The following is a 14,338-nucleotide window of genomic DNA, read 5'->3' as shown; positions in this document are numbered from 1 at the left end:
CCCCCCCATCCCACCGGGTGGGGGGAGTGAGCGAGCAGCTGTGTGGTGCTCAGTTGCCAACTGAGGTTAAACCACGACAGCTGCCTGTACTAAACAACGATTTACCGATGTTACCCTCTGTAATGTCTGTAAACAAATGGAAAAGATTCACAAAGTTGGCATCATCACGTGCCCTGGCCTATAGTCATTGTCAGAGTATGCCTAATACAGAGTGGGTGAGAGGTATAACAAAAGGCAGCTGTTTTTTTGTAGCTTTTAAGTGAATTTGGTTGGAAATGAGGATTGAAATCTGTACTCAGATGAAGAAGATTTCACTTCCTAAGATTACGTCTTACCCACTAAGCTACAGGTTGGTGAAGCTCTCCAACATCTTTTATTCAAGTAGAACAAATGCCTTATGGTCAGAGAGCGAGCAAGTGGAAGTATAACCCTGAAATTCACTGACTTATCAACAAAAGGAGTCCCTGGGTTATGTATTAACTTATTGATTAAACTGTCCTCAAAGAAAATATGTGACGGACAGAAAAACTGGAACCCAGATCTCTCTCTTCCTATCCTGGGGCTCCCACAGCTATTCTGGAGAAGATTCATGCACTCAGTCCTCATCACTCTTGCTAAGATAGACCTAGACCCCTTAATTAAGTCCCTGAACACAGAGGTGAGATGCGCAGCAACAAAATTCCCAGAGCAGAGGCTGCTGAACAAAGAAAGGTTTATGTCAGTCAGTAGGAACTGTCAGACGTAGACCTGGCAGCCAGCTCAGATGTAGGCACCTCAGTCAGACTGGGTCACAGCTTGAGAAATGACACACACATTTGGGCATTTAAGCTGTTGACCACAGACAACTGATTTTTTTTTTTAAACAAGAAAAACTGTTCTTTAAGTACCTTGCTGGACTCTGAGCCCCAGCATAGTTCCATTTGCTTTGGCAGCTGACTGCATTTTTTTAATTGCCTTTGGCTGACTTCCAGTTCCTTGTCCTACAGGTGGGTTTTTTTGAGAGCAATCCCTTCTGAGCAATGAGCAAACCCTTTAGATTTCTAAGGTACAGAAAAGACACCCTATAGGTTACTTGCAGAAGCTCAGCAAGTGTCAGAAGTTTTATGCCATGCCTTGTTAAGGTGGCTCAGCTTTTTTGAAATGCTAATGGAAAAAAAGAAAAAAACCACACTTCTATGTGGCTTTTTCAGCATCTTGGTCAATCTTACATGTTTCTCCTAATTAGCAGTTTAGCTGGTACTTTTTGCTGAAATAGTTTCCTGCTAGATGGAGCTGAATTGGCTCAGAAATGGGGTCCCAGCAGAGGCAGGCGGGCAGTGAGCGAGAGGAGTACAACAGCAAGGAAGCAGGACTATTCCTTGTAGATCAGTCATGCTTCTGGAAACAAGCCAGATGAATAGAAATGAATTGTGTTTAGGAATGTAGATAAACTTTTCTCTTGTTGGAAAATTTATAGTAACCTTATTATTGATTTAAGAAGGAAAAGAATGGCAAAATATTTTATGAAGTGCAACTATTTTAGCTTGTTCCTAAAGTTGTTTTTCTCTGTTAAGGAAATACAAAGTGAAGTTGTAATCCTATATAAACATGGCTGATGTAAGTTTAGGGAAAATAAGTCATACTAAAACTTAATGAACAATATTATAATGAGACACCGGGAAAACAGGACATAAAATTCATAAAACATGGTGCAAGAGTCATGTTTTAAGAGGTATTTTGTCAGATTTTTGCCCTTAGATAACATTTCTGGAGATGACACTTGTTCTGTTTCTTCCAGGTGAAGTTAAGAGAAAGAAGGTAAAAAAAAAATCACTTCAGTTTTAGAAAGAAGGCATGTTAACCCTGAGTCTTTACTTTTGCTTAAGTGAACCTGTGACCTTCTATACTAATTTCAGCAACTAATCAGAAAGGACCATACCTAACTTCAGTGTGATGTAATGGCCAGCCAAATACTGAGTCAATGTGTTGAGTCTTCCACAGATCTTCAACAACCAGTGTTCCCAGCTTCCTCCAGCTTTAATCTGTCGTCATTTCAAACGGTACAAAGGTAAGAGCCTCTGATTCTGCAGCGTTTTATATGTCAGTAAACTACCGTGCCTGGGCTCATTAGAGGAGACTTAGAGCAAGAAGAGGCCTTGATTTGTTAATTATTAGTCAGACACCAAGTAACATTATTGTCTCCTGGAAATTTCAGGCTATGAAGGCCATTGCAACTACTTTTAGCCACAAGAACAATTTCGTTCTCTTTTATTCTTTCTTTTTTAATCTTAGTTCCCAGAAAACAAGAAAGGCATAACAGGTAGAAATCCTTGCTGCTCACCAATGCCCACTGTTGCAGAACCATATACATTAGAGCTGGAGCTGCAAGATAAAAGGGAGTGGATTCCATGTGAGAAAAACAGCTCTGCCACAGCTGCTAAACTTTCCTAGCTGACGAGCATTTTATGAGTATGCATTTATGCATCCAGGAGCATGGCTCTGTTCCCTGCAGAAGAATATAAATCGTCAGGTGCAAAAGGCCATGAAATAACCTGTGAGATTAGGCACTTTTTGCAAAGCTCTCCTCCGTTCCCTGATGCTCACCCTGCTTCTTCCCACTAGATGGCACCGAGCCTCTGCTGCATCGCTCTGCAAGGGCTGGCTCACCCTCCCTCCCTCCGGGGGCTGTGTATTAACACAGCTCCATTTTTACACCTAGCAATAAACCCCACAAATTCACCCTTCCTAAATGAATACCAAAACAATTCACTACGTTTCCCCATGCCCAGCTAACCAGCACGGCCACAACAAGCGGTGGGGATGGTGACAGAGCATCCTCCGGGCAAACCAATTCACTACGTTTCCCCATGCCCAGGCTCGTAGCTAACCAGCACGGCCACAACAAGCGGTGGGGATGGTGACAGAGCATCCTCCGGGCTTGTCATTGCCTCTGGAGCTGATCCGCAGAGCTCAGTGCTTGATTGAGCTGAACAGGCCCAGAAACAACACAGCTGCATTATCACACTGCTCCGAATAATATGTATTTGCTAATTGTTTGTCTGGGCACAACATCTCTCTACAACTACCTAAAAGGAGGTTGTGGCGAGGTGGGTGTCGGTCTCTTCTCCCAAGTGGCAAGTGATAAGAGTGGTTAAACATTGAAACAGGCTGCCCAGGGAAGTGGTGGAGTCCCCATCCCTGGAGGTATGTAAAAGACGTGTAGATGCGGCACTTAGGGATATGGTTTAGTGGTGGACTTGGCAGTGTTAGGTTTATGGTTCTACTTGATGATCTTAAAGGTCTTTTCCAGCCTAAATGATTCTATGATTCTATGATCTCATAGAACTGGTGGGATTTCTGGTCATGAGCTAACTGCCAGGGCCCCCAGAGCTCCATGGCTCCCCAATAGCTCTCAGTGGCAAAACTCAGAGAGCCATTCAACAGCTTTGGCTTGCAGAGAGATACCCAAAAGATGCACTGAATCTATATTCCTTTCTAAATCTCGACAGGAGCCTACATGACAAGATTTTCAATTACACTTCATTTCCCTCACGTGCAAAGGAAAGTCTTTTGCTCTTTTCATCAACAGTAGTCACTGCAAGCCTGTCCCTGGCTGTCTAAGTAGTGATGTGGAAATGGCACAGCTTTGAAGGAGTGCTCCCTGGTCAGGGAGTTTCTGTTTTGCAGAGACTTTGTAAGACTGAGACTGGTCCAGCAGGATTTTTTCCTTGTAAGTCCCCTAAGGGATAAAGGAGTGCTACTGATCCTGACCAAGTGAAGGGAATGGGAGTTTCGCCATTGAATATGGACAGGTATAATCGTTGCTGAGACTGTGGAAAAGGAAAAGAGGTTACAGCAAGGCAGAACTGCACAGATTCTTTCACCTCCTGATCTGCAAATCTGGCACTTGAAAAAACAAGGTATGTGTACTCTGTGTACAAAACATAGAATCATAGAAATCATAGAATCTTTTAGGTTGGAAAAGACCTTTAAGATCATCGAGTCCAACTGTAAACCTAACGATGTCAAGTCCACCACTAAACTATGTCAGTGTTCATGGTGAGAGGAGTCCTAGGATGAGACTAGAGACACAGGTAGACTATTGTAGATGGAAAAGGAGGTAAAACCGTTCTGGGCAAGGGTGGATGTTTCCTCAGCTCAAAGTTTTGTACCACATGGATACAGCTTCTATTTTATTTTTTTCATCCAGATAACATGCTATAAAAACACTGGCTCCCAGTATTACACTTGTGAAACAGGCTAAAAACATTTTACTTCAAAATGTGTATGGTCAGTGCTAAAGACAGGTGTCATGTGAGGATCAGTGAATAAAATGCATGAATAACTCCTTTTTCACAGGAAGGTGGACTCCATTTTTGGGATTTAGCTTACGGCACTAAGTTACTTTTGTTTGCTTAGAATCCACTTTTGCTTCCCTCACAACCGCCCAGCTACAACCACTGTAGACTGCTAATTATCACAGAAAATCTTAGCTGGATCCAACTTCTGTCAAGAAGAAAATGAGGGTTAATTTTGTACTCGATGAGTCCATTTATTTCACAAAAAACCCTACTCATTATATCTGCTTGGTCATGTAAATCAGTATTTAGGAATTTCCTTCATTCAAAATAGTTAATGAGATTATTTTGATTTCACAAAAAAAAAAAAAAAAACAACACCAAACAACAAAAAACCCCAAACACAAAACCTGATTCCACACACCCTTTTCCCTCATTTTTTGGAGTGAAACATCCTATTCTGTTCCTCAGAGGCTTTAGACTAGTCTGCTCACAACAATAGCTGGGTTCCTTCCAGTAGTGCATTAAGCAACATGACTGTACTGTCACATATTGTTTCTCTTTAATCCTCGTCCCCGGGGGGAAAGTAGCATATGCAATGGAGAGACTCATTTTGCTCCAGTATTCTGTACTAATTGGCTTTTCCTAAACAGTGAAGGCATCATGCCCAGGAATATCACATTGCTGTAAACCAACTGAGAAGTGACATGAAATACCTGAGGCCAGATCATTGTTTGTCAGGAGGGGACAGTCTCCAGGCATTTTCAGTTTTTCACCTTTAGCTCATGATGAAATTTTACATTATTATAGTCAAAACCAAACACAATATTTTGATTACCTTTAAATTGTTCATTTTCCTTTATGGAATTTTTCTGAATACTCAAAGCCAGACCTGAAGTCCTTTCTGAAATGCAATTTCCATGCGACTGAATTTGTTACACATCACTTCAGTTCTATTATACTTGGCAGATGATCTTTTGCTCACTTTTATCTGTAAATTCCTCCAGAGTTTTATAGACAGTGCTTGAAATGGTAATTCAGACGCTCTGAAGTGAAGCTGGTAGGCAAATGTAAAGAGCTGGAATTTTGTATTATTGTATACAGACCAATTCAACAACAATTCGTGAGAATAAAAGCACAAAAGCGGGGTGTCAACAACGTGCTTTTTGAAAAACAGCCAGTGTCTGCCAGAAAACCACGATGATTTTGATCCAGTACTGTACTGTGTTGTATTTCTTTCTGCAACCTGCTCTTTTTAAACATTTCTGCGTTGGTTCCAGTGATATTATGCCCTGACCTATTACATAGATTTTACCTGTTAAATTGGTGAAATTTAATTCTCTTTTTCTTTCCCCCATCCCTTGGACTTTTCTGTCATCTCATGATGAAGTTTCTGGATGACTTGACTCTGATCTTGGTTTGAAAAGCAAAGATGCTTATTCTTTCTTTCCTCCCATTCAGATAAAAAACCCAAGCCTGCTTATCAATCTGCTCTTTTCAGCCAGGAATGAAATAATTTTTCAGCTCTGTAAGGTGATGGACCTTTCACCCATAATAGCTTGAAATGTCAGTATAAGAATTTAAGTATCTAATACCAATAGAGTGGACTCAAGGCTTCCTAGAAACATAAGCAAATTGAATTTTACTTGTCTAGTTTGAGGGTCTGGACAAAACTCTTCCTGATGAAGGAAAGGAAGCAAAAAGTCTGGACAAAACTCTTACTGAAGAAGGAAAGGAAGCAAAAAATGCATAATAATAAGGATATAAAGGCAGAGAGAAGCTTGGAGTATCTTCAGAACCAAGTCTGATTTTCCACAGCTCCTTTATAGATAGTGCAGAAAATTGCTCAGCGGTCAATTTGCTGCCCTATGATCTGTTGTCCTAAGTCTTATGCCTGTGACTCCTGATTAGAACTAAGCCAGAGGTGCCAGAAGTACTGAAGGACCCTTTAGTATGGCAAGAACAACATCTATATCTGAAGTTATAAGGATCACTGCTGGGGTTTGTAGTAAAAGCAGACATCCTCCCGCTCTGCAACAACCAAAGTGTTACTGGCAAGTTGGTAAGAGAAACACCAATTTCAATACCAATCTCCACACTGAAAAATGTAAAATAACTGCTCTTCTTTCACGTTTAGCATGGTTTTCCTACTCTATAAAATTTCCATTACATTAATTTACTTTTTTCCTGGACAAAAATAAATACCATTAAAGCCTTTCATGAAATAAAATATTTTAAAAAATGTTGAAAGAAACCTGTAGAATTTATCATATAGGAAGTCTGTCACTTCATACCCTTAGATCTTACCCCTTAAAAAGGTCTTTAGCATATATTAATTGCCACAGATTGGCCAAAAGAGGTGGTCAAAAGCTGTTAGACAACAACTGTGTGACAGGAGTGGCCTTTTCACTTTTACAGACTCCTTAAATCCTTTCTCTTCCCTTACAGCATGTGAACATCATGTTCTCAAGGGAGCCTTGGGAAATGGGCCCAAAAGCAAACAGGCTATTGACCATGGCAGTAACTCATTTGGAAGAGGAACTGAGGACCAATTGGATGCTCTTCTCTTTGTGTCTGTCTAAATTGCACATAACTTGGGTGTGCTCAAGTTTCCTGCAAAGGCATAGTTCATGCTTTTGAAAAAAAAACCAAGGCTGAGGGTCACCAGACTAAACAAAGACATCTATATCTGACTTAGTCACTCTACACTCCCAGTGTTAGCAAATGGCGACCTACTCAACATAGTCAATGGAACTAGATGTGATTCATTTCATTCTAAAGTAAAAGATAAAAATAGGTCAAATGAGTCACTCCCAGCAGCTCCTATTTCTCTACACAGACTCGAAAGGAGTCTTGGGTGACTAACTCAGATTGAGACATCTGCTTTGTAGCTGTTTAATAATGGATGAGATTGTTCTTGCCCTGAATGGCTGTCATTACCCTCAAGGTAAGTAACCATCCGTATTTCACCATCTTTTTGTGCACTCAGCCACAGTTTTACACAGCAAGTCCCACACCTTCGTCCCTGCAGTCTGCACACAAACAGCCACCTGAAGTGTTGGCTCCAGGGAGGGAAGAAATACATCTGGGATTTCTATCCCCAGAAAGTTTGATGTTCTGATTGTGTAGGCTTATGGCAACACCTACAAACCCAAGTCATGGACAGGGTTTCTATCACCGTGCATTGGACACAGACAAAATAAAGATCTGCTCTCCAAAGGAACTAGCATGAAATACAGACAGAAAAGTGTTAGAGGGCCTGTAAGCGCAACGGCTATAGAGTAGAAGCTATACCAGGAATGCTTTTCATTTCCACACCTACAGATGGTCACAGATCAAAATCAGACTGTCTTAGGTCTATTCAGGGCATACAATTTAACCAAAGCTAAAAAATTAAATTCATTCACTTACCACATTTTTTATACTGCAGAGTTGTATTAGTGATCAAGTAATAGAAGATCTTTGCCTTGAAGCAGAGTTCCTCTGTCATTTCACTCATGTTCCTCCAATGTTCTCCCTTCTTTGCACAAAAAGATATTTCATTCCTCACAACTTTAAATATAAAAATCTGGCAAAAATTTATCATAGGATAAAACACAATAATATTCTGTTAGAGTTTCTTAGAATCTTTACATCTGCATTTCAGTATTAATACTTTTTTTTTTGTTAATTTTATAAAATTACACTCCTTACATATTTCATGAACTGTTCAAATTGCTATTAAGAATAAAGTATTCCTTAGGTTATAAGTTTTAGTAAAGTTCTTTTAAATTATCAGTTTATTAAAGTACTTTGTTTCTTCTAGAACTGCTTCCCTGAAGTCTCTCATATTTTATTTGATGGCAAACAAGTTGTCTCCATCCCAGACAGATGAAAAACTGATGTTCAAAAGATTTCAGACAAAATGCCTAAATAGTTGAATAGTTACAAAAGTTATGAAGTTTGTTTTTTGGGGATTTTTTTATGGCTCAGTTTGACAGGTAGATTTTGCAGGGCTTGAAGCACCGTTGTACCTCATGAAAGCAATAATTCAATACCTCACAGATAAAGGGGATTTGTTTGGTTGATATAGTCTGGTTGGATTTTAGAAGAAGTTTTTGTCAGAATTCCTCACAATAAAAAGTGTTAAAGGAAACCAGGTTACTATGAGATAGTAAAGGCCTCACACTGATTAAAAGACAGTTGAAAGATAAGAAGTGGAAAGCAGAAATAAATAATTTTCACAGCTGAGGAATGTCATCTTTGCATTTCTGCAGAGATCTGTGCTAGGACCCGTATCTCTCAACACATTTATAAACAACCTAGAAAAGTCAATAAATAGCATAGTAACACGTTTTGGTAATGGTACTATAATCTTTACTATCTCTCAACACATTTATAAACATCCTAGAAAAGTCAATAAATAGCATAGTAACACGTTTTGGTAATGGTACTATAATCTTTACTTGCAGGAAAGATGAAGGCTGACTGGAGAATTACAAGCGCTTATAAGAATCAGTGGCACAATAAGGGAAGAAAAAGTTTGTTTCAAACAAATGTAAAGTGATGCATGTAGGGAAACTAAACCACAATAACCTATTTTTTTTTGTTAAAAGAAATGTACTCTGCAGTAATTGTTACAACTCAGGGATGAGATTTGGAGTTTCTAATAGATAGTCCATGAAAGTACCAGTCTAACGTTCAGCAGTGATCGAAAAAGCATGTTAAGAAGAAGAAAAGAAATGGCAGACAAAATTTGGAAAATCCTTAAGTCAGTGTAAGGCACGGTGTATGCTGTGATGTTCCTGCATCCCAAGCAGGTAGGATTCTCAGTAGATAGGTAGCTGAAATAAGTAAGTAATCCAGAGAAGTTAGTGAGGGAAGAGATATGACATGGTATGCAAGAAGGAAAAAATGAGTGACCTAGGGAAGGACACTAAGATTCACTTTTGACTGCTCTTCCAGTAAAAGAACTGAGGGCATCAGATGAACTTCATAGGTAGACAGTCCAAGATGAAAAAAAAGGAGGTGGTAATTCACACAATTAATATTTATGTGTGCTGCACCTTCCTACAAGGTGCTGTGGGTGCTAGAATTCTGCCTTGGTTCAAAAGCAAGCTGGACAGATTAATGGAGGAGAAACTCAGTGAGGGCTGCTAACACTACCTCCATCTCTGGAAGTTCCCAAGGCACACATGGAAGAGTATTCAGCAAGATTATTGCTGTATACTTCTCCTGGGCATACTTTTTCCCTAATACTCTGCTTTTGGCTGCTTTCAGAAGCAGAGGAGGACACTGAATCTCTGGCCCAACTGAGTAAGGCCATTCTCACGTTCTTTCTGTGAGCCTCCACCATCTGCTCCTGTACGTGCTCTACATCTCACAGGCTAAAAAGAGGCAATGGGGCTTACAGACGACACTGTGGCAGCCTGGGATATAATTACAGAAAAATTTTCTTCAGCAACAAAACCAGATGGCACTGGCACAAGTGAGAGGGCAGCAAACTGTGGCATAGGGACTAGAACAAGCAGCTGGGGTCAGGGGAAGAAAATTTCTTAAACTAGCTTTGCTGCCAAAAACAATGTTTGTGCAATTGACCTCTTCAGTAACCCAGTCTGATGTGCTGAGCTAAAGTAAAATCCTTTGTATTTTATTGTCATGCTAGCAAATCAGAGCATTTCAACAATCAACAACATTCATTTAGAAAAAACTGCTGATCTTGTGGAAATTTTAATTCCTGTTAAAAGTATCTCCTTACCCTCTCTCTCCTTCCAAATAAACCAAAAATTTTCAGGTGAAAGTTCCCAACAAGTGCTTACCTGCAGGGGTGAGGCAGCTTAAGCAAATGCAGAGAACAGATCCCTGCTTTGGGCTCCTTATGACGCCCCAAGGGATGAAATCTAAACAAGGGTGGCAGTTCCAGTTTGCTGATATGTGCTGGGTTGCACAAGAAGTGGAGGAAGAGTTCTGACTCCCAACATCTTCATGTGAAAATAGCAGTATTTCACAGGGTAGTTTGCAGGTGTGGGAAAAGATTGTCAGCTGTCAAGGAACAATATTGTCTCCTTTATGGACATGATAGAAGACCAAATGGAAACTAGCCGTGGATCACACACAGCCCTTGGGCCAACAATTGAACCATGACGTTTTAACTCATCTACAGAAGTAAAAGTGGGGTTTTTTTACTACTGCAAACTTTGCAAGAATTAGCCATATAATCTGTATTAGAATTCTCAAATTCCAATTAATTTCCCAGAGACAATAAATGCCTTTACATGGCAAATGATTCCTCATAGCAAACTAGCTAGAAAATAGGTAAAGCCCTTCAAACACTGATATGCAAGTAAACGACAATTAATATTAAGTAATCTCTTGTGAGAACATTCCATCAAGCTAACTTTTTTTTCCTATCCTAAATTTGGCTAAAACTTAATAAGAATGAATTCCAGAGCATTTAAGGAGGATTTACGTTTAGAACGAACTTAGTGTGCAAAAGGGTTTAGAGAAGATCTGCAGCTAATAAAACGTGGCATCAATAAAAAACTAAGCAAAAGACCACCTAGATGTTCCTCAGCCCTTCAAAGTCACCTTTCCAGAATCAAAAAAATTTCAGCATGAAAGAGAAAAGCCAATAGGAACATACTCAAACAAAAGGCAGAAAGGAATTTCAGCTTTCTAAGTGGATGAGAAATTAAAATATAATTGCTAGAGGCTGATCTACTGAGGCCAAGGCTGTAAAACTTTATTCCAATGCAAACCTTTTAATAACAATGGTACTTAATCTGAGAATAGTGCCAAAAATGAGCAAGTATGGATCATTCCTGAGAGCTGGAGTTATGGAGTGTTGCAGAATGAGGACTGATATCCCCAAGGCAATATTTTGGTGCCATTTGCAGTTAAAGAGTTGTTTGGAAGACCTTTGCTTCTCCACCAGTAGAGTGAGACACAAAGGAAGAGTGAACTTTAAGTACCATTTAGTAGTTTCTCAGTGCTGTAAAGCTGTTGCCTGAGGGAGGGCTGATGTTCAGTGACAGATGGAAGGTCCATCCAGCAGTATTAACAAGCAGAGTGGTAGACTAAAAGTACAGAGTTCAGGTGACTGGAGGAGTCAGAGGCACTACAGCAAAAGTTTTGTCTCTGAATGCAGAATGTTTATCATTTGTAGAAACGTAAAACCTGGTTTTCATTGCTGATTTTAAATCAAATACAGAAAATGTTGTCTGACGCTGTTTTAAATTGTTTTGAATAGTAAAGTACCCTGGGACCTTTGCTGCATGAAAGATAGTACCTCAAAGTGCTTTACTGTTGTAATTTCCATGGAAATTAACATTTACTTGCATGGTTATCAGACTTTCCTTGTAATGTAAAGTATAGCCATCTAAATCCCTTTGAAATACAGTCACTGAGGTATCATCAATCTGACTCAAGATTTGATCTACATTTCTGCTTGAGTTTACTGAATACTTCTGTTTTTCCTCCTGGTGTTGAGCTATAAAAGTTAACACTGAACTGAACTTTAAAATTCAGCAACCATTTCCTTCTGTTTGCTTATTTTTTTTCCATCTCTTCTATTCAGATCCTTCCCTATCCCTCCTCCTCCACTGCAGGCACTTAATATTTGTACACTGTTTACAGCACCAGTTGAAACCCACAGAATGCAAATCCATAAGGAATTTCATCCATGGTCCACACCCAGACAAACACCAGGACAGTGGGATATATCCACTACAATCTTTGCAGCATTGAAGATGTCTGCTAACAATTTGCCCGAATCAGAGATTCCCAGGCTCAGCAACCACCTTCCTCACTGCCCCACAACACAGTCTTTTTATAATGGTAAATAAGAAAGAGATTATTCGATCTCACAATAGCAAGAAGAATGTGGACAAACAAAAGAGCAAGGAAGTCCCCTCCAGAGTGACCTAATTCAGCTAAGTTAGTGCTGGCATTCATCTCAAGTTGCGCCAGGGGAGGTTTAGATTGGACATTAGGAAAATTTTCTTCACCGAAAGGGTTGTCAAGCCTTGGAACAGGCTGCCCAGGGAAGTGGTTGAGTCCCCATCCCTGGAGGTATTTAAAAGATGTGTAGATGTGGCGCTTAGGGACGTGGTTTAGTGGTGGACTTGGCAGTGTTAGGTTTACGGTTGGACTCGATGACCTTAAAGGTCTTTTCCAGCCTAAATGATTCTATGATTCTATGATCTAAGTGCAAGAACAAGTACATTGAACATCTAGTCCTTACACAAAGAGACTACCACTAAATTGCTTCAGTCCTTCCTTCACTGTGCTGCACCACAGGCATATGCAGACATACCCTGTGTGGACCTCTCAGCATACTGACTGTTATAATTCTAATAAAATGCTTGTATAAAATTATGATTTAGATTACATGACTTGTAAAATCGATCACATGACATTAGCTACTGAAGACGCAGGAAATGTGCAACAGGAGGCATATATTAGGTATGTGAATCAACAAACACTTTGCAAGGGAAAGGAAGGGACCGCATCTCTCATATGGTAGATGATTTTTTGCTCCAGTACAGAGCCACTGCTGTTAAGTATAAGTTAAATGCTGCATCTCACTGTTATATCTTTCTGTAACTGCTTGCATTTTTGTAAATCTGTATTATTGCTAGATGGAGGTGGGTTTCTTTCTTTATCTTACCAGTAACAAAACCAACCTCCAATTCCAGTGGGAACACGACATTTTGTACGTCTAGGACTACAGTCTAAATGACCTAGCCTTTACAAAAGTCAAGACAGCTCAAGAGCCCGGTGATAAACCAGCAGCACAAAATACAACTGAAAACTTCAAGGAACTCATACAACTGAGTTCCTGGTTATTAACTTTCTGGTATTGTTTATACTGCCTCCATCCAGAGCTTTCCTTCTAAAAATCACTGGTTTAAGGACATCCACACTTAGTTACCTTATGCTTCCCTCTAAAGAGCAAACACCTAATGATGATCCTTATGGAATGGCATGTTGTTTCAAAGTATTGTACTAATTTTCTTTTTTATACACAGCAATAATCAACTTCACTGAGGATTAGAATTAATTTTGGAATTCATTCACTTAACTACCACTTGTCTGTCTGTGAAGGTGATACACCTGCTTTATAGGGGTCAGGTTATTTGGATGCAGATGTTTTGTTACTAAAGATAAGTCATGATGAAATAGTACGATACTAACATTGGAGAAGATAATATTAAACAGCAGTAGCAGCAGCCTTGCAGAGAGACCAGAACACAGAGCTATGACTTGGCAACTCCAAAGTCTTCACATGGTAGGCCAATAACATGTGAGACCTTGGGCAGGTCGCATCACCCCGGTATGCCTCAGTTTTCTTACTTGTTAACCGGGCGCTAATAATAAAAAGACATAACAAATTGAGATGTGTTACCAAGTGTTAGAGAGGAGATAGATATCATCATTAGTGGCCCAGAAAAATAAATGGATAAGAATCCTGTGTCTTAATGACTGTTATTCTATACAGTGAAATTCAAAATTCTCTGACAGGAGACATTATAAATGGCCTTACCTAAAGCTGCTTTATCCATCTATCAAAGCATCAAAGAAAGCAGAGAAAATGATCGTTAAATTTCTGCTTATTTTCTCTGGTGTTCTACTTTAAGTTAGTGCTAATGTCAATTAGGTACATTCAGCAGCTTTGACATTTTGTGCTTGACAAATTGATGAAGGTTTAGTAATGCAGTATAGTTTTCTTTATCAAAACTCTTTTTTTTTTTTTGAAAAACTTTTAATTACTACCCATTCTAGCCAACATGGGTTTTACTTTCCATTAAAGTAGTCATTGATATCTTGACAATGCTTGACACACTCCATCTGAATTTAATTAACTTTTTCTTTCCTTTTTTATTAGCTGCTGTAAAGTAGGAGAGAATGGAGAAGAAAGAAATTTCAGTTTTATACATAGTAACAGATGCTCTTGGTAGCACAGCAAAATTCTGACTTTATGAACTCAATGAGAATACCCTAATTAATCAACACTTAGTACTGAAGTCAGAATATTCCTTCTGGAGCTGGTGGAATAAGTTCTGAATCAATTTAATAATTCC

The sequence above is a fragment of the Aptenodytes forsteri genome, unplaced genomic scaffold (genome assembly GCF_000699145.1).
Source record: "Aptenodytes forsteri isolate BGI_AS27 unplaced genomic scaffold, ASM69914v1 Scaffold36, whole genome shotgun sequence".
NCBI lineage: Eukaryota > Metazoa > Chordata > Aves > Sphenisciformes > Spheniscidae > Aptenodytes > Aptenodytes forsteri.
This window is presented reverse-complemented; position numbering follows the sequence as displayed.